The 23,118-nt window shown below is 40.9% G+C and overlaps 1 long non-coding RNA gene across 1 annotated transcript in view; it reads right to left on the bottom strand.

The window, feature by feature from the left end:
* Window positions 1-11,294: 11,294 nt before the first annotated feature.
* LOC147650811 (uncharacterized) overlaps window positions 11,295-23,118 on the bottom strand; it is a 13,859-nt gene continuing 2,035 nt past the window's right edge. The window contains exon 2 of the long non-coding RNA XR_015275435.1: window positions 11,295-15,013. This is a non-coding gene — a long non-coding RNA (uncharacterized LOC147650811). The remainder of the gene's footprint in view (window positions 15,014-23,118) is intronic.

The following is a 23,118-nucleotide window of genomic DNA, read 5'->3' as shown; positions in this document are numbered from 1 at the left end:
AAATGTTATACACAGACTGAAGATTTACATGTGATAAAGTTCTGGAACAAGGTGAATTGGGAAAATCCTCTGTCCTTTTCTTTAATAGAGAGTTTCTTTAAAAAGTAAACCCTTCTTTTATGAACACTCTGCTTCAACAGCTCTTCTTGGCAAGGGAGCCCCTGACTCTTCATATTATTGTTCATCCTCAACCTGGCTCTCATCAGCTCTGGCAGGAGCAAGGCTTTATATACAGCCTTTAGTGAGATTGATGTGTTGTGTTTATATTGATAAATTGAGCCCTGTAATGTTTGAAGTCCTCTCCTGGCTTGAAGGTCTTGTGTTACAGCCAATAAGCAAATGCAGGAGGTTGGTTTTTTTCCTTCCTGGCAGCAGTATAATTGTCCAATCTACTCCCACTCCTGTAGACAGCTTCCAGTGCTTTCAAGAAGTTCAGGCTGGCAAGGGTGTTTGAAGGAGTTGTAGGATTCAGTTGTGTACAGTGGCCTTCAGTGCTCTTTTTGTGGCAATTTAGTGTGTAATAATCGATTTTCCCCTATCTGCTATCAATGAAGTTAAAACCAAATGTTGCAGTGCAGGAACTGGGACAGCATTTTCTTTATAAATTCTTCTTCATAGGATTCATTCTCTTAAAAATAATCCATACACTCTGTTCTCAAAGCCCATAAAACACACATTCCTCTGCCTCTTTCCACTGTTCCTGCCTGAGTTCAGTTCATTAGAGATTGTTCCAGCTGCCTGAGAGCACAGTTTGTCCATGGTGTTAGAGGGGCTGAGCTTTCCCAAAGCTCTGGGCGGCTTCCTCAGGTCTCACACCTTGCACTGGGCTGCCAGAGCTCGGGCAAACAGCTCTCCATGGAGTTATTCCATATTCCTCAACACAGGAATTCACATGGGGAATGCAAGAATTAGGAAATGAACATCTCCTGCTGTGCTGCTGCTGGGCCTGGCTGGTTACATGCCCAGTTTAGCTTATGTTGCTGCTAACAGGTCACATTTCTTGTGAAGTGCTGCCTTTGTGTCCTGAGTGGTCTAAAGTGAATGATTCTGTCCTGCAGTCAAAGCTCACATTTACCTGAGCAGACACTTTAATTGGATTTGGCTTTATTTTTCCACTAGCCTTGCTTCCTGGCAAGGTATTTTCTATTACATATCTATTCACTGAATATTATATATCTATTATTATCCATTATGGGACACCTGACCACTGTCAGAGTATGGCACCAGGCATCTCTGTACATGGAAGCTTTTAGTGTCAACACCAATTGTCAAATTTCAATTGCCAGTTGTCAAAGCTCTAATCCTGAAAATTCTACAGCAAAGTGTCCAAATTTGGCACATCCCCATTCAGGTACGTGCCAAGGTTAATGGCAAAACCACATCATGTTCCCTGCTGGCAAAGCCTCGGACTTCTGGTTGCCCTTTGCTTTCACAGTGGCCAGGAAAGGACTGACCTGTCTGGCTGATTTATGGGATGAAATCCTGTCCATAAGAAGCACCAGGAATGGGATGCACACCTGGAGTGTAAGACTGGGTGTTCACAAAGTGACAACGATCTCTTGTGTCACTGCAGCTGCAAAATCTCTTCAAGGTTGTGGTTACCAGCTGGGGTTTTTGCACACTGACATAGAAATCATAGAAAACAGTTTTTACTGTTCATGAATTCAAAGGTCAGTTTGGGGCAGTTCTTAAGCCTCAGATATTTCTGAGGAGCTCTAACACGTTCCTAGTGGCTCATTTAAACTGTAGAGAAGAATTTGTATTTTGGAAGTGTGTCATAGAGGACACTGTGAGACAATAAACTGTGAGTCACTCTGAAGAAACATAGGCTAATCTAGAATGTTTTCTATCACTTGTTGATATTGCACAATAAAATACTTCTTCAAATCCTCGTTGTATTTTTTTTTCATTCATTTGTTTGTACAGGTATTAGCATAATTCAGCCATGGCTCTTGAGGAGGGGAAGGTTTGTTGTTATTGCATCTCTGACAATAATTGCTCCAGACCAAGATCATATTCTATACTGTAGAAGTATTATCATGAGTAGTATTTTGCAGAGATTTTGAAGCTCCTGGAAGATATCATGCCCAGAAAAAAAATAAAAAATATTTGATCTAATTTATTGGAATTTCCAAGCAGCGTTTTTGGAAGCACATATGAAGCACTAGATAAAAATCAGTAACAGGCTGACAAATGTCTCTAAAAATCAACTTTCTCCAAAAGATTTTCTGTATCCTCAAACATTTGAAAGTCATCTATAAGTTTTTGCAATTTGAGATGTTTTCCTGGTGTGCTTACTCAGATTCTTGTCATTAATGGGGTGAATCTGTCACATCAAAAATACTGAGTCCCAGACAGCAACATTTTCTCTAATTATTAAGTAGAACAGAGTATAAGGGGTAACACGTGAGTTTTCTTATTTTTTGCCAATGCACATCAGTTTTAATTTGGAGAGACAGTTCACACAGTCATTTAATCTTTACTGCTTTCTCTGCTGCTGCCAGCTGAAGTTCCCACTACTGCTAATTGTGGTGGTGGATTCTGTGTTGGCACAAATCCATTTGGAGCAGCCAGTTATTAACAGGCACAGTGCAAGGACATTGCCTTTTAGATGTGACACACATGTTAGGAAAACAAATCAAACCCTCTGTGCTTGCTGTGCTAAATTAGGCTCTCTACATTCTTCACCATATGAAAAAAAGTGAAAAATAGCATTCCTCCACCTGCCAAAACCACGAAGCATAAAATCATGTCACATAAATATAGATGAAATGTTATCTGCTGGGGAAGACTTGGCATCACCAAAAATGAAGTTTTACTCAGAAGCATTTTCTCAAAATAGGAGTAGAAAAACCAGAGCATGATCTACATAGTAACATTGCATAACATCACCACTCCTCACTGAGAAGGAAAATATAGTGAGTTGACAGTGATTAAGAATGCAGCCTATGACAGGAGATGTAAGATGTAGTCTAAAAAAAGCCAGTTAATACTTATGTCATGCTGAAATTTACTTCAGTGCTCTTAATTTTATTGAAAGACAATACAGGTTTAATTTCAAGTACATCACAGAGACCTGAATGAATCTGCAGTTGCAGTCAAAAGTGATGCCTGTTCATTCCAGGAGGTTTAACTCATAATTTACCAATGACTTTAACTCATAATTTACCACAAGACCCCTGGCATTGTGATGGACACCTTGATTCTCTCTTTGCACAAAGGAATTGAACACCAATACTACTGAAAATACAAGTGTCTAAAAGTTGAAATAGTAAATTCCATCCACTGTCCTTGTGCTCTGTGCCATGGAGGTTGAACAGAGAAGTAAGAGAGAACAAATCCCAATTGCATGCCTGCAAATAATGTTTCTGTAGCCACTTCTCAGAATTCAAGAGGGAACAACATTGTTTAACTTGAAAATGCACTAAGGATTCCAGCACTAGAAGGTAGGAAGCAGGCTGAAAAATTTACTTCACCAACAAAATAGCATCAGTTGAGTAGCACAGAAATGTTCTGGCCCCTGGTTAAAATGGCAGCTGTATGTCTGAAGGTTTCCTTTCTCTTGCTGACTTCTTCCCCTCCCCTTTTTTCCTATTTATAAATGTGCTGCTGAATGAATCATTGGAAACCAATTAGGAGCCTACAGATTTTTCTTTTTTTTTTTTTTTAATAATACCCATCATAGGAAATGAAGAAAATATTAATCTGAATTACAATTTAATGCTCAGAGACAAAGGTAAATAGAATATGTTTGCAAATACTAATTTTCCCACCCTCCTAAAGAAGCCTCACTAAGTTCTTACACAGGGCTGGAGAATGGAAAGGATTTGGACAAGTGCTCCTGCTCAGAACAGTTCGGTGAGACCCAGGAAAATCTCCTCAGCTTGTTCCTGGCATTAAGTCCCACTTCCATCAGCTTCACTTTATTAGCATAAATAATTATGATACTGTTTAGCTTGCAGCCCCACCGAAGGCTGTGACCCTTTCTTTGGGAATGAGTTTTCAGTTCAGGAGATGCCTTGGCAGAGGGACAGTAATTTTTGTCAATTCTGCATTGGATTATTGTAATGCCTTGTGCTTAACAAAGAGCCTGCAGGAGCTGCAGGTGGGAAATGGAGCCCTGCAAACGGAGCTGGCCGTGGCCAAAGGAGCACAGCACTCCTGAGTGTTCCACACTCCCAGAAAGGCTGGAAATGGCATTGCACCAATGGCAAAAATGCCTCTCTTGGTTGCAGTCTCTTGGCTGGCTGCAGAGCGTGTTGGGCACACCATGAATTCAGCAGCATGGCTGGAATTCACTCCACAAAAGCAAAGTGCATTTCTGCTGGCAGGGGAGCAGGAAGCTCTTGCAGGTGTTGGGGGCTCATTGCAGCCCTGGGACCTGCAGGAGGTCCTGTCCTCCTCCTTCCCCCTGCAGCTCAGGGGTGCCTGACTGCACTCACACACACAGGGAGCTTTAAATCCATGCATTTCCTTCCAGGGCCTGGAATTCAGTGGGGAGAGTCCACCCCTGTCCCTCAATGAAAACAAGAACAGAACAGTGGGTATCAGCCAGGTGCTCAGCAACTTTCTGACAGATCTTTCAGTTTTGGGTATCCCAGCTGTGGATACCCAGCTTTGTCACACGCTTTTCACATCAGCTGCAGCTTTATCTCTGCAGCCTCCATGGCAACACTGTCACCCTTGCACTGCTGCTGCTGCACGACTGCCTGCAAGCATCAGCTGCAGCACGAACCTGGGCCCCCAGCTCACTGCTTCACATAACACTGGCTGGGTAAAAAATGTCAGATTTTGCTGCACTTAAGTCCCTGATTAAGATGGCATAGCAAATTAAATTCCTCTCTTCCTGACTGTCAGAGCTGTGCTTACATTTGCAAGGCAAAGGGAAGATTTTCAGCTAATCTGTGTATGGAGAAAAGAAATAAAAACTTATGGAATCCAATAGCCACCTCTCTTTTTTACCCTCTAGCCGTTTTCTCCATAGAAATAGTTTTGGCTATTGGATAATGTTGTGTATGCTCTTCTGCCCTCTCACTACACATGAATTCTTGGATCTCTATCCTTCCTGCCCAGTCCCATACAGAAAATCTTCTAAGAAGTCTAACACGTGAAATCTCAGGGAAAACAAAGAGCAATTGCAAATTGTGCAATTTTGAAAGGCACTAATAAAAGCATTTTATTCAACAAATCAACATTTCTGTGCAGGGTTTACAACCCACAGTCTACAGCACTTTGATAGCCCATTAAATTAAAAAAAAAATCTATGTTATAGAAAACACAAAACTATTAGTCTTCATCAATAATAAATATTTTCTGTGTTTTTTTAGATACTCTGCAGCAGATCTAAGTCTGTAATAAACTGCACTGAAGCAGAGAAAATGGAAACTATAAGACCAGGCTGTTCCAATCTACCTTTTTGTCATTACCAATAACAAGCTTTCACTGGTGCAAATTAAGACCCTCAGCTCATATGTATGACAAATACACAACAAATGCATCTACATGTGGTCATTACTGCTGAACTGGTTTTCTTCCTTTTTTCTACTTAGGTAGTAATTAAAAAAAATAACAGTGGAGGTCTAAGTTATGGAATAGAAATAAATAAGCATGAAAATAAGGCAGCAGACAGCACTGAGTGAGCAAATGATTCCTCCTGCACATCTGTCTCATAGCTAGTGTTAGGTTTTCAAGACCCTGCAGAGCTACAGGATCCCTGCATTCTCCACAACATTTATCCAAAGGCTGAGCTGGCCAAGTACCAGAGCAAAACTCCTGAACAGCCAAGTCCTCAAGCACAAAGATTTAGGCTGCAAATAAGCACCACTGTACCTCCTATCTTCCCAGGGATTTCATTAGCAAAATGTCCAGCTCTGTTTAGAAAGGTTTCAGGGGTTCTAGAAAAGAAATATTATAATAATATATTAATATTATATATAAATATAATAATATATTAGAAAAACATAGTCAAAACCAAAAAGGTGTTAGGAGTTTTTTAATGAACAGATTTATTCTCAGCCTTCAGAAAATTAGTAAATTAAATTAAAGTAAATTTAATTAGAAAATTAATTTCTTATTTAAATTTTAGAGATCTTGGCTTGGCTAGTAATTGTTTCATTTTTAATTAGAGAGTAAATAATTAACAAACAAATCTTTATTATTTCAGACCCAAAAGTAACATTCTGCCCTTTCAAGGCTAAGATGGATTAAGGAGCATCAAATTTTAACCATGAACTGGTTGACTTTGTCTTTTTTTGCTGGTTTGGATTGTGACTCCTTTAAACTCCCCCTGCTCTCACCTGTCCCCCTCCAGTGTGAGGGAGAACATCTCCAGACTCTGAAGTGAGCAGTTGAGTGTTTTTCCTGCTTTTCTGCTTTCTCATTTCTTTTTGAATGACTACTGCTAATACAGTATTCATCTGAGGAGTCTGATGTAGAGCAGATGTCAAATCCGAAAGAACAAACCACAGGCAAATTTTGACAGGAGTTTGGATGTTGTGAATATTGCAAAGGCAAATTAATATTTTGGGTGGTAACTTCAGGTCATCCTTGGCTGGACAAAGCCTTTTACTACTCTCATTAATAACTATATAGACAGTACAAAAAATATGTCAGTATTTTGTAGCTTTGTTTTCATTTAGGAGCTTTTAAGCATTCAAGTACTCTAAATTTTCAATTTTGTCCTTGTCCTAAATGTTCAATTTTGTTCTAAATTTACCCTGCTGAGGAGGATTTTTAATTTGGGTGTCACAGTCAGACTGCCCCTGTGCTGGCACCCACTGGAACCACACAAAAGAGAGAGTGCAGAGGAAAGCACTGACAGGAATTGTGTGTGCAGAGATTTGCCATCCCAGGGCAGAGCTGGAGGGTTTGTGATGCAAACCAGCCCCGAGTTCCCCTCTGGAGCTGCAGCTGGAGGAGGGAGTGGATCAACAGGGCACGGAAATCCTGCAGGTCCAGCTGCCCTGGGTCACCCCTGCTGCTCCCTGCCCAAACTCCACAGCCCAAGCCAGGGCTTCTCCAGCTGGGGCAGAGAAAGGAACTCCAACCAGAGGAGGAATGAAAGCATCACTTGCACTAATTCCTGCTCTCTGAGCTGCCTCAAGAAGCAGCCCAAGGATTGTTGACTTCAACAAGGAGCTGTGCCTGAAGAGGATCAAGTGAAAAGTCTCCAAAGTGCTCAAGAAGGAGTTTGCTGGTCCATGCCATGGTGGGAAACTTCCTGCATCCCAAAGCATCACCTCCATCCCTCCTGCTCTCCCCTCCCTGCTTCCCCCAAGAAAGCTATTTTTAATTCACTGATTGTAAAGCTTTGTTTCCAAACAGCAGGCTAGAGGTTTAATTAAAACTCCACCTGGTACTAACATAATCCAGCAAAATCCATCCATTTCAGGAAATAAATCCTTGATGAGGTTGGTTAACCTAAGAGATGAGGTTTAGGCAGTTTTCTGCACTCTTCCTTGAATTGTGCTGAATTTCTGTGAGAAAAACTGCCCAAACCATTCAAATCTCTGAAACATTTTACATGACATTGGAAATGCTTATTAAGGTCACTTGGTGAATAATGAACTAAAAACATTGACTGAATTTTAATGTTTTTTGTCATTTCCACAAAGATGAAGAGTGGGAAAATCCCGAGCTGAAATTCCCAATACCTGGGTGGCAGAGAAGGCACAGCACTTCTGTTGTTAAATGAACACACAGCTTCTTAATTCCTCATTCAACTCAGAGCTGTTTATGCAGATAATGTTATTAGGCTCACAGGAGAGATGCTGCTCTTTTCTGGAGAGTCAGCAGGTTCAGCCTCTGCTTTTGCAAACACCAGCATTCACATCCTGTCAGCAGAGTACCCTGCATGTGTAAAACTGAGTGAATATTTCAAAGGCTGACAGTTTAGAATTTGGTTATTGCTACACTATGGGAAAAACAAAAATAGAACTTGTTATTGCAGGTGAGGTCTTCATCACCTCATGAAACTGAGTGGTACATTCGAGTTTTGAAAAGAAAATAATTGCAGGGAGATTTCTGGGAGACAAAACCACACTGGGGCAAGGACATGAGCAAGCAGAGAGAGTTCTCCAAACTGATCAAAACCAAAGCCAAACAGTTCCTCCACTGATGAGGAACATTCTGAGCCTTAATGGTTAATGTTACATTTTTTCCCTTTTCTTTCACAGTTCAGACCCATCCCAAGGGCATCTTGGAGAATGGATGGTTCTGGATCCAGCTGCTTTAGCTTCCAGAATCATTCCCTGATGAGATTTCTCTAATGCAGAGATTAGATTTCTCTAGATTTCTCTAATTTGGGGGGCTGTCCTGAGGCTGGGAGTAAGAAAAAAGCTGAATGTCCCCAAGAACAGAGTGGGAGGACAATGTTTTCCTGCTGAGCCTGGCAAATACAAGGTGTTAAACACCACCCCAGTGAAGACACTGAGCTTTCCCTCAGAGCTGACTGTAGCTGCATTTCCTCTCAGCAAAGATGAAAAAGCACAAATGGGAAACATACTTCTGTTTTCAAGGATATTTTGAACAAAATGGCAAACTATGCACAGAAAGAATTTGAAACCTGTACCTCATGTTATGTGTTTTGCACAGGAATGTTTTGACAGATGGATGCATTCAGACAGAGAAATTAAGAAAATGAACCCAGTAAGGGTTTTCTGATTATTTTTGTTTCCAACATCTCAAATATTTGAATGACTAAAAGCAAAAGTATGTTTCCATGTCTGGGAGGTAATTAACAACAACAAAACTGTGGACAGGTCTTGCATTCAATTTGATTAAAAATAGCAGAGGTTCTACAAAGACAAATGCTTCCACCACACTGTCTGCTGCAGAAGAGCTTTGTTGAGCTCAGAGGAACAGTTTTAATTTAAGAAATTAAACATCTGCTGTGATTTTGAGGAGCTGACCTGCCCCAGCTCTCTGTCCCCCACCTCTGCTCCCAACACCCCAGCTCAAGGCACAGGACTAAAAGCAGGGCTGAAACACGACCTGGATGCTCCTCACCTGAGAGGTGCTGTCCTTATTTGTGAACATGTCAGAGATCCACAGCAGTGTCCCAAAGCTCTCCCATCACAGCTTTCACTGCTCAGAGCTCTCCTGTGCAGGCTGCTGTGTGGTAAATAATGGATCAGAACTGAAACTGATGGGCAGCTTTACCAAAGGTACTTTGATTATTGCTCCTTCCCTGATTTGCTGACATTTGGCCTTGTGCTTGATGCTGCCTGAACAAAATTCAGAGTAATTTGTGCACATGTTTTTCCAGAGTTGCTGCTCCAGTCACTGAGCAGGACATCCACTGTGCTATCACTCTTCTTTTTGTGCAAACCAGTATTTTTATCCCAGAATAATTTATTTGAAAGACATCAGGATAATACTGATAAATTAAAATAGTGCCCAAGATTTACATGAAAACAGGAGAAATCAAAAGCATTCATCCACTGTTGGATTTTGTGGCATTACATCATGGGAATGGTCAATTAAATTGATTCAATTCTTTTAATTTAGTTTATACTAGAGATGCAATTAAGCCAGTTTTCTGACACTGAGCCAGAGAGTAGGCACAGCTGGCTTCACAAATAATTCTTCCACATATTGTTGCATTATCATTAATTTTCAGTAAACATAAGCATTTCCACACTACGCTAATAATCATCCATTTAATTTTAATAAATAGTATTTACAATAAAAATCCTTCTTTAATGTTCTATTCTGATCAAATTGCTATTTCAAATTTTCTGGTATAAATGAGCTTTTATTTCACCTTAAAATCCCTTTCATGGGGCTATTTAAACACCAGATTCCAGGTGTGTGGCACCCATTGTTAGCATTCAGGAACACAGAATCACAGAATGATTATATGAAGGTGCTTTATTAAGAGCTCTGGGTGTCAGGGGTACACAGACCCAAATCTGACCCAACATGGTTTTGAGCTGAACATGTTTTTATACTCTATCATTATATAACTTACATATTAATTATTAAACTTACATTGTTCTATTGTATGCATTGATTTTACCCAAGCATGGACTTCTCATGATCCCCTCAAACCCCTAACATTGTTTCTCATGATTCTTTAAACAATAATTATATCTAATCACATCTACAATTTTATCATTTATCATGTACTGACTACACAGGTGCAGTTTCACCTGATCTTGGCAAGCACAAGGCCCAACATTTCCCAGGGCCTACTTTTAACACTTTTCCCAGGGCTTGCCAAGCCTGACTTTCTTTCTAACTCCCTGAATTTTCAATGATTTTGAAATCTTTTACTGTCACCATCATCAGTCTCATTTTGGGAGTGTCACAGTGAGGTCCCAGCACAGCACCAAGGGCACAGGGGAGCTCAGCCCCTCTGTAATGAGATTCCTGACAAATGCAGACACCTCTGCTCAAGGCTGATTATTTTTTCTAGTTAAAACTCTGAGCCTTAGAAAGAAAGAACATTTTCTTTGAAGATGTAAATGAAAAAAATAATCCAGAACCATGGTAGGTAAGAGTTAGGCCTTCTAGAAAGAAGTCAGTGTTTCTTTCCTTTACTCTTTCTTTTGACTGAAGGGTCCAAGAGTAAATTTAATGAGCAGAGTTACCACTAGGTGTGGGCCCAGTGGGATACTCACTGCCAGGGGAGTAAGCAGGAATCCTCCCTATTTCTTATTTAGGTGCTGTATATGCTAATTCTTTTATTATTTTATAAGGCTAACTATATGTATTTTAATAACATATTAACATATTATTTGCATCTTACTCCATTAATGTATTTTGATTTTTTTTTTAGTTATTTCTAAGCAAACCAGAAGATTAAAATAGCGTAAAAAGTTTTCTAGCTATGTTCTTTTGTTTCATTTCAGAGTGCCTAAAATAAAATTTTCTGCCCACTTATTGATCACTTCCTTTCCATACCTGAAAATAGAAGCAGTTTGTTCTATTAATATCTTTGCTGTGACACATACCTTAGGATTCCATAGAGTAGATATTGTAGGACTCCACCTGCAGCATAAAAATTAAACAATCATAAAATCCCAGAATGGTTTGGGTTGGGAGGGACCTTAAAATCCATCCAGTGTCACCTCTGCCATGGCAGGGACACCTCCCACTGTCCCAGGTGCTCCAAGCCCTGTCCAGCCTGGCCTTGGGCAGTGCCAGGGATCCAGGGGCAGCCCCAGCTGCTCTGGGCACCCTGTGCCAGAGCCTCAGCACCCTCACAGGGAGGAATTGCAACAGAAGTCCCTGCTAAGAGAAGTAGTAGAATATTACAATAGGCTTGGCTCCTGACAAGAAATAAAACAGCATTCATTTTTAAACTTATTTTATTAGCATTAAAATAAGGAAATAAGATTTTACTGTTAAATACAGATTTGTGATCCCAGCTATGCTCCATTCTAAAGATGGAAAGTCCCTTCCAATAAAAAAATCCACTACAGGGCTGTCATCCTCCTATGAGTCGTTGCCTTATTCATGTGCCTAAAACTGGATGTCTACTCAAGAAAGGGGGTGAATCATGGCCTGAATCAAGAGTTACTCTACTGAGTTGAACTCACGCTGCTGTGAGATCAGAATGGAATACAGAGGGACCCCCTCTGTACTTCTCTTTTGTATTTTTATGCAAAGCAAGTCTCAAGAGGAGAGCAGAGGGCTGGAATGAGGTGCCAGCTGCCTGGAGATAAAAGAGGGGCAGAGGAAGGGAGGCCTGGCTGTGTTGTTCCTCATCTGGGGGCAATCCCTGTGGGAAATCCCATTTGTGCAGGTTTCCCCCCCTCTCTCTCCAGCCAGACTCACTCATGGCAAGGCTGCAGTTTCCCAGCACTGCCATGTAATGCTGATTGATCCACGCCAGCTGGGAAACAGCAGGGACAGGTTTAGTTCTGGGCTCTCTGAACAAACTGAGGGCTCAGCAAGGGCCAGCTAAACCCAAATATTCAGAAATTTAGGGTGATCCGACAAGACACACCTTCACAGGAATAATGAAGAGATATTTGGATTGTAACACTGTGATCTAAGAGGAACAGGGGACAAAAAGAGTCCTTTGTACCACAGATATTCTTCCTGGATCATAAAAGGTGTGAGTTGGTTTTGTCCCTAAAGTACACAATGAACCTGCTCTGGGAGTTTGAACCATGAGCAGAAACCTTGCTATGATTTGGATTGTTACAATCTTATAACACATCTATCCACAGCCAGCTTATTATTGCATTTATTCCATAATTAGATCTAAAAGCGTGCAGGATGACAAAGGCAATGTCCCAGAAAAGCAGAAAATTATGAAAATAAGGTGATAACACTGTAGGAGATCATAACAAAGGCTTCCAAAGACTCAGAGAAACCTCACAGCCGTGCACTGACAGAATATTGAAGCCCAGCCACTCTCTGGTTTTGCAGGAGTGAGTTTGTGCTTTGTCTCACTTGGATACCACGCTTCCCAAGAGGGGAAGATTCATCGCAGGGAACGTCACTGGTATTTCTGCCTGTGTGGTGACGTCAGCACCAAAGGAGCAGAGCCTCCATTTCCGTCCTCTTCACACCTTCTGGATATTACAGACAGATTTACAACACTCCTCTGAGGTCTCTTCATCCTTACAAAGAGTTATAGGAGCAGCCCACAATTATTCATATTCTTTTTCCTCTCCGTGGTGGTTCACAATACAGCAAATAGACACTGGTTATTTTCCTAATTTTTCTTACTGGGTGGTGAAACAACTGTATTGTTTTGACCCTTTTTTCATTGGACAGGCATCATACAAATGTACAATGTAGGGTTTTATCCAGGATTTGGTTAAACCCCTGTTTCCTTCATTCAGAGGAGTGGGAATGGCCTGAGCTTTTCTCTCACTGCTCACTATGCACAGAATTGTTAACTCAGCTAGGGAGTAAATAAAAGGAGGTAACTTAAAATTCATGTGGGATAACCTATCTTTCCTGCAGGTCACTTTAATACAAATAGGGACCCCATATCTGAGAAATATATTTTATATTGGTACCCAATATACCAGTAATGTCATAGCAGTGAGTAAGTAATGGTGTATTTGTATCAAGGAGTGCTAATGGCATTATATTATTAAATGGGATGATATGTTTGTGACACCATTCAGAATTTTCCTTTATGCTTTTTGCCTAGGATGTAATTAGTGGAAAACATCAAAAACAAATTATGAAAATGCAACACCTCTCAGTCTCCCAGCTCAAGCATTCTCTGTTTCCTCATGTCATCTGATGGGCAGGGATTTTAGAAACATTTGTTTCTGCAGTGCTGGGAATGAGATGTATTTCTTCCACATGACCTTTACAAGTGCAGAATGCTGTCACCTGAGCAGCCACCTGTGAAATCTGCCCGTCTGTTTAATTACCCTGAGACTTTATTCAGACCTGATTCAAGGTTGATGGTAATTATTCACATGATCATGAACCATAAACTTAGCCTGAGGCAAAATTTTTCACAAGTGCAGGGGTATCTATTGCTCAGCTTTTATTCTGACCATCTCTAACTACAATAACCTGCTAGGTGGAGTTTATTTAAGAAGAAGAAACTTGACTGTGCCTGGTTCCTGTACCAGGTACTGAGAGCTGAGGAGCTCAGACCAAACCCAAACATTACAGGTTGGTTCAGAGCTCATTGCTGAACATTAAAAACTCCAGATTAGGCAGATGAGTTCAGGTACCTGTGATTAGAAACCTGACACAAGGACATTCTGGATGCCAGGTGACTTGGTGGACATTGTCAGTGTCCAGCACTACTCAAGATTAAATCCTCTATGACAGTTGGGGCTTATCCTTTCTGGTGCCAGAAAGAGTCTGGACATTTCCTGAAGTACAGCCAGACCTCAGCCACTGGGGTCACACTGAAGGGGAAGATTAAACACACTATGTTGTGTTTAAGTTTTTAACCTATGCAAACATTTCCCTTGTGTAGGAGTGTTCCTGTTCTGTGCTTAGGGGCACTGTGCAAATAAAAAAAACCCCAATTATTCTGATTAGAAAGAGGAGAAAGGAGGACTAAGGTCTGCTCTAGTGCCTATCAATCAACTTCAGAAGAACAGGACTAATTTTCAGGGAGTTGTGGTGCTGAATGAGTTTGGTATTGGTTATATTGCTGAAAGGGAATGCATCATTCTGGTTATTTTCAATTGATTTTGTCTGAATTAAGAAGATAATTTATCTTTTAGGTTTTTATGCTGTTATTAACAATATAACTCATTAGAATGTGTGAAGGAAGCTGAAAGGTATGGTGGCTCAGTCTCAATGTTCCTTATGCTGCCCTAAAACCCAGGACTACACAATTATTGTTCTCCTCTCATTTCCAGTTTGGTAGCACCATCCAAGTCCATGAAATGACACCACTGTAAAGCAGGAGTGAGCCAAGCAGACTAAGCTGGCTCACCTGCACTCCACAGCCTGGTGCTGCTGTCAGGAGACCTTTCAAATAATAAATAATATAGAGAAGCTTTATAATAATAAATAATAAAGAAAAACTTTCAATCTCACTTGCTGTGAGCTTCCCAATTCTTTCTAGTCTTCCAGGTCCTTATGGCTGGTATCCAGGAAATACATGAAAAAGCCACTAGTATCAAATAAAAATATATTGATTTTAATATCTCTGTCTTGAGCAGCCTCTTGTTTGCTTTATATCCAAAAAATCTTTTATACTGATAACATTTTTAAAACAGACCAAGAATGGAAGTTCAGTGTAAGTAAGGGACTATAAAAGCTTTGTCTGGTCTTCATTTACTTAAAAGAATTATCTCAGTGCTTAAAAGGAGTATTTGGAAAATGTTTTTCCTCCAAGAAAAATATAATCAGAAACATATAAACATTTTTTTTAAAAAAAATCAAAGAATAATAAAAAAAAACCCTCCTGAAAATGTGGGCCTGAATTTGTTGCTCCAAATGGTGGTAGCTCCAAGAAATCACAGTTCATACTCTCTTCTATTGCATGAGCTGGGTCCCTCATGGGCAACAGGCATCCATAAAGCACCAAAGTGTTCCTGCTTCTTCCACATCAAAAGAGTTCCTGGTCCTTGTGCATTAAAAATAAAAAAGTGGGATAATGGAGGTGAGTTCACAGAGGAGAGGAGAGCTACAAGAGAATACATTCTAGAAGGCTCTGAAGGTCTCCAAATATATTCTTTACTACTTGAAGCTGTAATTTCTCAGATTTTAGTCAGCAGCTACATTTTCAAAGAAGATTTTTACGTACCCAGCCTGTCTTGAGGTCTGCAATTACTTTATAACCTTTGCACTGTGAATGGTGGAAAACAAATACAATATCCTACATTTGTAAGGATAAATGTTGCTGACTGGAGTCACTCACTTTAAATACATTTTGAAAACAAAGTGCAGTGGGCTCTTGGGGTCTCATAAAGCACAGGGAGATTTTGGAGAAGGCATCAAAATTATTAAAAAAAAAAAAAGTCCCCTTAAATTTTCTCTTCCTGATCAATCTTATGGAGCCTGCAACCAAAACAAAATAAATGCCACTGATTCTATTTGCCTTTTAATTCCTAACAACCAGTTTGACTTCAGTAACTGCCCTCTGCTAGAATAACAAATGGAAATTCTCCTTCCCAGCCATAAGCACCATCTGCCATTTCATAGGTGCTTCAGTGACTCATTAATCTGTACTTAAATTGACTTTGCACAGAACACTGCCATTTTATTGCTGCTGTGCTTTGCAGCAGCTCCTTGGACCCTTAAAGTCAATGCTGAGAATGTCAATAGCCCTGAAAACTCTTTCCAGGTTTGTGTAACCTCTGCTGGAACTTTATTCCCAGTCTTTTATTATTTTCCCCACCTGTCCTCTTCTGAATTCTGAGAAACAATATCATTGAAATACAACTGTGCTATTTTTCATAGAGTGAAACTAAAGTACATATTTTTAAAGGCAATTTTAAAATGTTTCTGTGAGCTAAAAGTGTGATTGGATTGCATAACTGTCCAAGTGTGAGTGCAGAGTTGACTTTTGTGCACTGAAATAGATATTAAATGAATGTGGAAAAGTATTTCTAGAGATATTTTGGATCTTTCTTGAAAGGCTACTTAGAAAACATTAGCAGAACCTCTTTAAATAACAAATTGCTACCAATTTGCCTTCTCCTTAAAATTACTTTCAGATGCATCCATTTCTGTAAACTTTATAAGTGTTGAATATAGAAAAAATTCTTAAGGTCATATTGCTTAAAAAAACCCAGAAATTCTTATTACGACCAACATATGCTTTGCCCATGTCTATCAAAAATGTGTTTTTATCCATATCCCTTTTCTCCTGTGATTGTCATGTCCTCACTCGTGGTGTCAGACTGGAGCACTGCACCTGGAGGTCACTGGATGGAAAAACCCAGTAGCCCCATGCAATCCCAGATTTCTGTCCCTGGGACCTTGCTACCAGCAATGGCAGGAGCTGGAGGTCTCAGCTGGAGCCTGATTTTGTGTTCCCATCACCTTTTTCTGAGGGGCAGATGAGGGACAGATTCAGACTGGACAGAGGAATTCTCTCTCCACACCTCATTCTGTTTCTTTTCCCTGTATTTTAAATATTTTTTAATTGGACTTTAAACGTCACATGCCCTTTACTAGCAGTAGCTGATAGAAGTTTTCCTACTGCTCTAGTAATCCCATGTGTGTCATAAAACACATTTTAAAAACTGGCATTTGGGAAAGATGAAGGTGAGCAGCCAGAATTTTTCAGTTCTGTGACCACAGCAGTAAAAGATGAAAAAAGACAATATGACCAAAGATGTCATTCTTCTCTGCAGTTCTTAACACAACTTAGCAAATTAACACCAACCTCCCAGCTCCTTTCGAAAAAGGGGCATTCCTGTGTCTTCTCCTACATTCAAAGTTTTTGCAGACCATACATATCAATCTTTGTAAATCTAGTCAAACATTTCATTATAATAATTCACTTTCTATAAATCACATCATTTTTATACTAACAAATTCACAAATTATTTGCATTACCAGAGAGAAGACTTGAACAGAATATTAGAAAAAAAACCCCAAATATAAAATGCCTTCCCTCCCCAAAGATAATCACAACCATCCATGTGGGAAGGAGAAATACCATGCCTCACTCTTTGGGATTAGGGCATTCTTTTAATTTGCCATTTGGCATTATGAACACAGTAAACAAAGAGAGAAAATATAGAAACCATGTGACTGCTTGTTCCACAGCCGTTTGCACGCTGCTGCTGGAGCCTTGCTTTCAGATGTCAGTACAAAGCTGCCTGCTCACTGATGCTCAGTAAGAAATGTCAGGGGAGAGATAAGCAGGCTAAAAGGAGACTATTTTAGAAACGTGGTCTGTTCTATCATTAGTTCTATAGATAAACTTCCCAACATATTTTTGAAGAGCAAATGTTTTTCCTTAGCCAATTGTAAAGTCAAAAGGAGAGAGTGTTTTAATATGGGAGTGGGGGTGATTTCAGGACCTTCATTTTAGGGGAGATACTTTAAACTTGTTAGGCTGGTGGTTTAAGCTGCTACTGTACTTAAGCCTTTATGTTAAAATGATTCTGCTTGTCAGAAAAATGGGGAAAATGTAAGTCTAAATTTTCAGGACATAAATCAGAAGTAAAGAGAAGATTATCCTCATGTAAGCATTCAGATGATATGGAATGGTAAATAAGGGCAAATTTCTTGATAAGTCTCAGATTTGCAATAAAAAGAATTCATAGAATCATTGAATGATTTGAGTTGGAAAGGACCTTTAAAAGCCATTGAGTCCTGCAGTGATCAGGGACATCTTCAATGAGATCAAATTTCTCAGAAATTCCCTGTCCAATCTGACCTTGAACATTTCAGGGAAGGGGCATCCACCACTTCTCTGGGCAACCTATTCTGCTGTTCCACCACCTTCACCCCAAAAAACTTCCCACACCTTTTAGTTTGAAACCATTGCTCTTTGTCCTGTCACCACAGGCCCTACTAAAGAGTCTATCCCCATCTTTCCACAAGCTTCCTGCAGGTATTGAAAAGCCACAATAAGGCTTCCCCAGAGCTTTTTCTTCCCCAAGCTGAACAAGACAAACTTTGTCAGCCTTTCTGCACAGGAGAGGTGCTCCAGCCCTCTGATTATTTTTTAACCTTCTTCTGGAGCTGATCCAGCAGCTCCAGGTCCTTGCTGTGCTGGGCCCAGGCTGGGGCAGCTCTGCAGGTGGGGTCTCAGAGGGGCAGAGTCCCCCTGGCCCTGCTGCCCACGCTGGGCTCAGCCCAGGGCAGGGCTGGCTCTCCAGCTTCCAGGTACACAGCTCACCTTGAGCTTCTTCCTCACCAGCACCTCAAGCTCTTCTCCCCAGGACTCCTCTCCATCCTCTCATCCCCTGCCTTGTTCTGACACTGGGGGTTGCTCTGGCCTGGGTGCAGGACCCTGCACTTGATTCATGTGCACGCATTTCCTGAGCTGGTCCATTGCTCTGGGGCTCCTATCCTGGGACCTGTGGTACCTGAGGTGTTCACTGTCCCAGCACACAAGCTCCAAACAGCAAAGGGCAGGTCCCTCATCTGCTGGAAATACTACAGAGAGTTAAACTGGAGAGATTTGTCAGCTTCCCAGCAAAAAAGTGCATTAAACTAACTGAGTATCTGCTTGTGGTTTACTAATGGCAGAGAGCAGCAAAATCAGGTGCACCACGTCTCACTTGTCAATGTTTACAACACAGAAAATGTGTTGGGACCACAAAGGACAAGAGGTGGTTTTACACCACCTTAGGTAGCACATGATGGACATTGTCAAAGACTGGAGAGGTGACAGACTAGATAATATTCTAATTTCTTGAGCTGATCCCAAAAAGGCACACTCAGTCTGTAGATCACCTTTACCTGCAAGCACATATTAAAATGTTCTATTTTCTTTTCCCAATAAAGCATGTTAGTTAACATATTTTTAGAAGTCCTCTTAGTCACATCTAAATGCATGCCAAAGGGATTTAATTTAGACTGCAATTAATTTTCTTCTCCCCTACACAGCAAGTACAAATGGTATAAAAAGCTCCTACATGAAACAGAAAGTATTTTAAAGCCAGCAGAGATGTCAGGCAGTCATGATGTGAGGCAGCAATCAGCAGAGAATGTGACCTATTTGGTACTTACTCTAGTCCTCTGGCTTTGTTATAAATCAGGAGTAACTCCACAGAGCTCTGGTCTATTATACTGATGGAAATGAGGTGCAAGCCAGAGAATAAGATCCTTGATTAATCACAAGAAATTTCTTTCTTTCTGAAATTCTTAGTTGTCTTCAGTATTAAGGTTTCCTCAATATATTCTTTTGGCTTGCACTGGTCATGCTGTCTTGTATTATTTTGCCACAGAAGGTGGCTTTTGACAGCAATATTTGTTAAATTGCATACATTGTAAAGGTTTTGCTGTGCATTTCCATGTGTTTGCAAGAGAGGAAAAAGTCACTTCCCACCACAGCAGCAGAGAGATTCATAGTGTGAAGGCTGAATTAGTTTTAATGTGTGCTTGTCATCTGCCCCAATCTGAACAAAAAGCCTTGAGAACAAAAGGAAAATGGGTAGAGAAATGGAGGGCTCCAATCCACAGTGCTACATTACTGACATGTCACACAACACTGCTTTCTTAAAGTTATTTCTTAATATTTCTGCTGTTCCCAGTACTGACCCTCACGTGGGCTGTCTCCACTTTCATATCAGTGCAAATACACTGTGTTGGGTTAGGTGATTTATTAATGATGGGTCCTCAAAGCAATTCTGCAAAACTTCATTGGGCCTGCACTATCCCTCATAAGAAGAGACACATTTTTGTCCTGGCAGGTCCTTTGGGATTCCCCACGAATGTCAAACCACAATTCCAACAACACCATTGAATTTACATTTAGCAGATGCTACCTGATTACATGAGCCACAAACACGTGGAAATTCTCCACAATGTCCAGAAAATCCCACTTACATTGACACATGGGCAAAGGCAAAACGTGGCCAGGTTTTGACCACAGAAACAGCTGCCTCAACTATGGAACACAAAAGCCATTTAGCAGCTGTTTAATGCTCACACAAAGGTAAAAATGGTTTTAAAAAAGCTTTTGAAAAAGGTTTTCTTCAAGGTATGTTTCATTCTGAAGAAGTCAGGAGCATAGTGTTAAAATATAGAAAGGAAAGAATTGACATTGTTCACATGAGGGAAAATCACTGAGATAAACCAACACTCTAAGCAGAACATCTGTTTGGTGTCTGCTTCACACTTTTGCTAGAGAAATGGGAGAATTTGCCTTCACTCCAAGCAGAAAATGAATGTTTTTGAAATGCTGCCATCCCCAAGAGACAGTCCTTGACCTGAACTCATGTCTGAGCTGTTGCTTCTTGAGTCATAACTGATCTCAGTGAAGGCAAAAGGAAACCCCATGGATCCAGCAGGAATTACTCCATCCCAGCTTGGGGATGTGTGTACAGATGAGGCTCACCAACATCTGTGCCCTGCATTTCCATCACTTGGACAAATCACTGTATTTTGCTTGAATTTTGTACCTTTGGTGAGGCACCAGGAGATTCTGCTGGCACAGGACACACACACAGGTGCCTGAAGATTTGCTCTACTGACCACTGTGCTCCTTCCACACATCACACATGCAAACATAACATAACAGAAACCATAGGCAGTTCTTTAACCCCAAATTATCAGCTTAAGTTTTCTGTCTGACAGTTTAAGAACAAAACCAGCAAGGAGCTCTCTGTACCTTCTCCATACATTTCCAAGGCACAAGACACAGCCTGTGAGAAACATCTCCAGCTAAGCTGAAGGGTTTAAAAAGCAATAACTGGAAAGAACCTCCTGTGCCCAGAGCCTCAGGCTACACTTTAAAGGTTTTCTGTGCAATCAGGAAAACTTGCTGTTCTACCACAGCCTAATCAAAACTGTCAGCAGATGGGTTAGTGAGAATGACAACAAATACTGCAAGAGTTAGTGGGAAAGACAACAAATGCTGTGAGAGCTGGAAACACTGAGTCTCCAAGATGGGGCTGGTAAGGAATACAGTAAGGCCCTCGGATGCCTCAGAGAAAAGGTGCTATCAATGTGCTTTTGCTGGAGTCTCACATTTACAGAAGGTAACCAAGGCAGCCCTAAGATTTAAGAACTGAAAGTTTAAAAAAAGAAACCACGAAACAAGCAAAGAATGCAGGATCAGCTTGAACACAGTGATTATGGGAAGGAAAACACTTCCACCTGAAAAAAACAGCAAAGTGCCACACAAAATGCCTATAAATACAATGCATTTAATGTTTGCAGGGTAGGCAGATGCTCACTGGGAAAACAAGTGTGTCTGTACAAGGGATTTGTCATGATGAATCCTGCTGGGTTTTAGATGAATTACTGTGCCACCAGAGCCAACCTGCAGCCCTCCAGCCTGGAGCATCCTTTGGCCTGGCTGTGCCACTGACTCAGATCCCCCCTTGTCCTGCTTTGGGCTGAGAGTTAATTTTCCTCCTGGTCCAGTGCTGTGCTTTGCAGTTGTCATGTTGGTAACACTCTGATGTTTTAGTTGTTCTAAGTTGTTCCTATGCCAAGTCAAGGACTTTTCAGTTTCCTGTGCTTTGCCAGAGAGCAGGAGCACAAGGAGCTGGGAGGGAGCAGAGCCAGGACAGCTGACCTGAACTGACCACAGGGATATTCCAGACCTCAGAACATCCTGCTCAGCACATAAACTGGGGGAGTTGGCCATGGGGCAGGCATCAGTGCCTGGAGACTGACTGGACATTGGTGGTGAGCAATTGTATTATGCATTGCTCATTTTGTAAATTGTGTTATCATTATTATTATTTTCCCTTCACTTCCTGGCCTACTAATCTGTCTCTATCTCAGCCCACTTTTTCCCTGGCTCCATTCCCCATCCCACTGAGGCTGAGGGGAGCAGTGAGCAGGCAGCTGTGGGTGCCAGCTGGGCTTAAACCACGACACTTCACACCAAACACTGAGTTACGGTACAAAACCCTCCCACGGGCTCCAAGGCACCCTTCAGAGCATATGTTCCAGAGAGATTCAAGAACACCAGCTATTTCTTTATCTGTAGAAGGTAAGATACAGCTGAGTAGTTCTCTCTTGGTTTGTATTGAAGTGTTGGAACAATTATAGACCTTAAGTCTTAGGAAACAGAAGGCAATTTTCTATTTTGAGACCCTGTAGAACACAGACAAGCATGTGAACTAAAGAAATGTTTTTAGAGGCTCAAGGATGTGCTGTCTCTTTTAGAGTAAGGCTCTAGGTTTGGAGAGCTGTTTGGGTGTTGCTACCACATAAAGAAAATCCCCTGAGCTCCCTGCACTGCTCCAGTGATAAAATCCCTGAATAACCAAATTCACACATAGCAGGGAAACGAGAGCACCCAACAGAGCAGCTGTCACATCACAGGACTCCTTGGGTTTGTATGAAAACAAGGGCCCTTAGTCATATGTGATGTAAAATTTTCCATCAGGTTTTCAGTTCTGATTTCAGGTTACTGAAGCAGCAGAAACACAATACCTTGGCATTACTCACCAAGTGGAACTCCACAATGAGCTTGGTAATACCGAGATTTTCGTGACTCCAGGCATGGAGCTGTACACCAGATTGCATCCCAGTGCACCTCCCACCAGATGATGCTGGCCTGATGAGTCCTACCCTCACTTCTTTAGTGAATAAAATCCAGGAAATTTGACTTTATACTGGATTGTTTTTCTGAATCTGCAGATCATAAAGTACAGCTGAGAATGTGCAGATTGCTGTCCTTGAAAAACACTGCCTGATGCTTTGTGTACACCCACACAGTGCCCCACCACCAATGACTGGGTTTTTCTGTAGTGCAGTGAAAGGATTTTTGAAGTTCATTTTGTATGCCTGCAGTCAATTTGTGCTGTATGAGATTCTTGAAAGACTAAATCCATACTAACATAACAGCCATAAAAAGTTTTGGAAAGTGCAGTTAAAAGATAGATGTATGAGATGGGGATTAAATAAATCTATCTGGGTTTTTTTAAACCCGTAATTTGGAATTGTGTCAACAAACTGCATAATATTTTACATCAGTGGGAAAGAAAAGAGGAAGGGAAAGGGAGCCTTTCCTTTAGAAAATTCCATCAAAATAATAAATGTCAAACATTGCAAAAGTTCAAATATCTGCTCCCCCAAAACAGG

The sequence above is a fragment of the Cyanistes caeruleus genome, chromosome 12 (genome assembly GCF_971803275.1).
Source record: "Cyanistes caeruleus chromosome 12, bCyaCae1.hap1.1, whole genome shotgun sequence".
In the NCBI taxonomy this organism is placed as follows: Eukaryota; Metazoa; Chordata; class Aves; order Passeriformes; family Paridae; genus Cyanistes; species Cyanistes caeruleus.
This window is presented reverse-complemented; position numbering and strand designations above follow the sequence as displayed.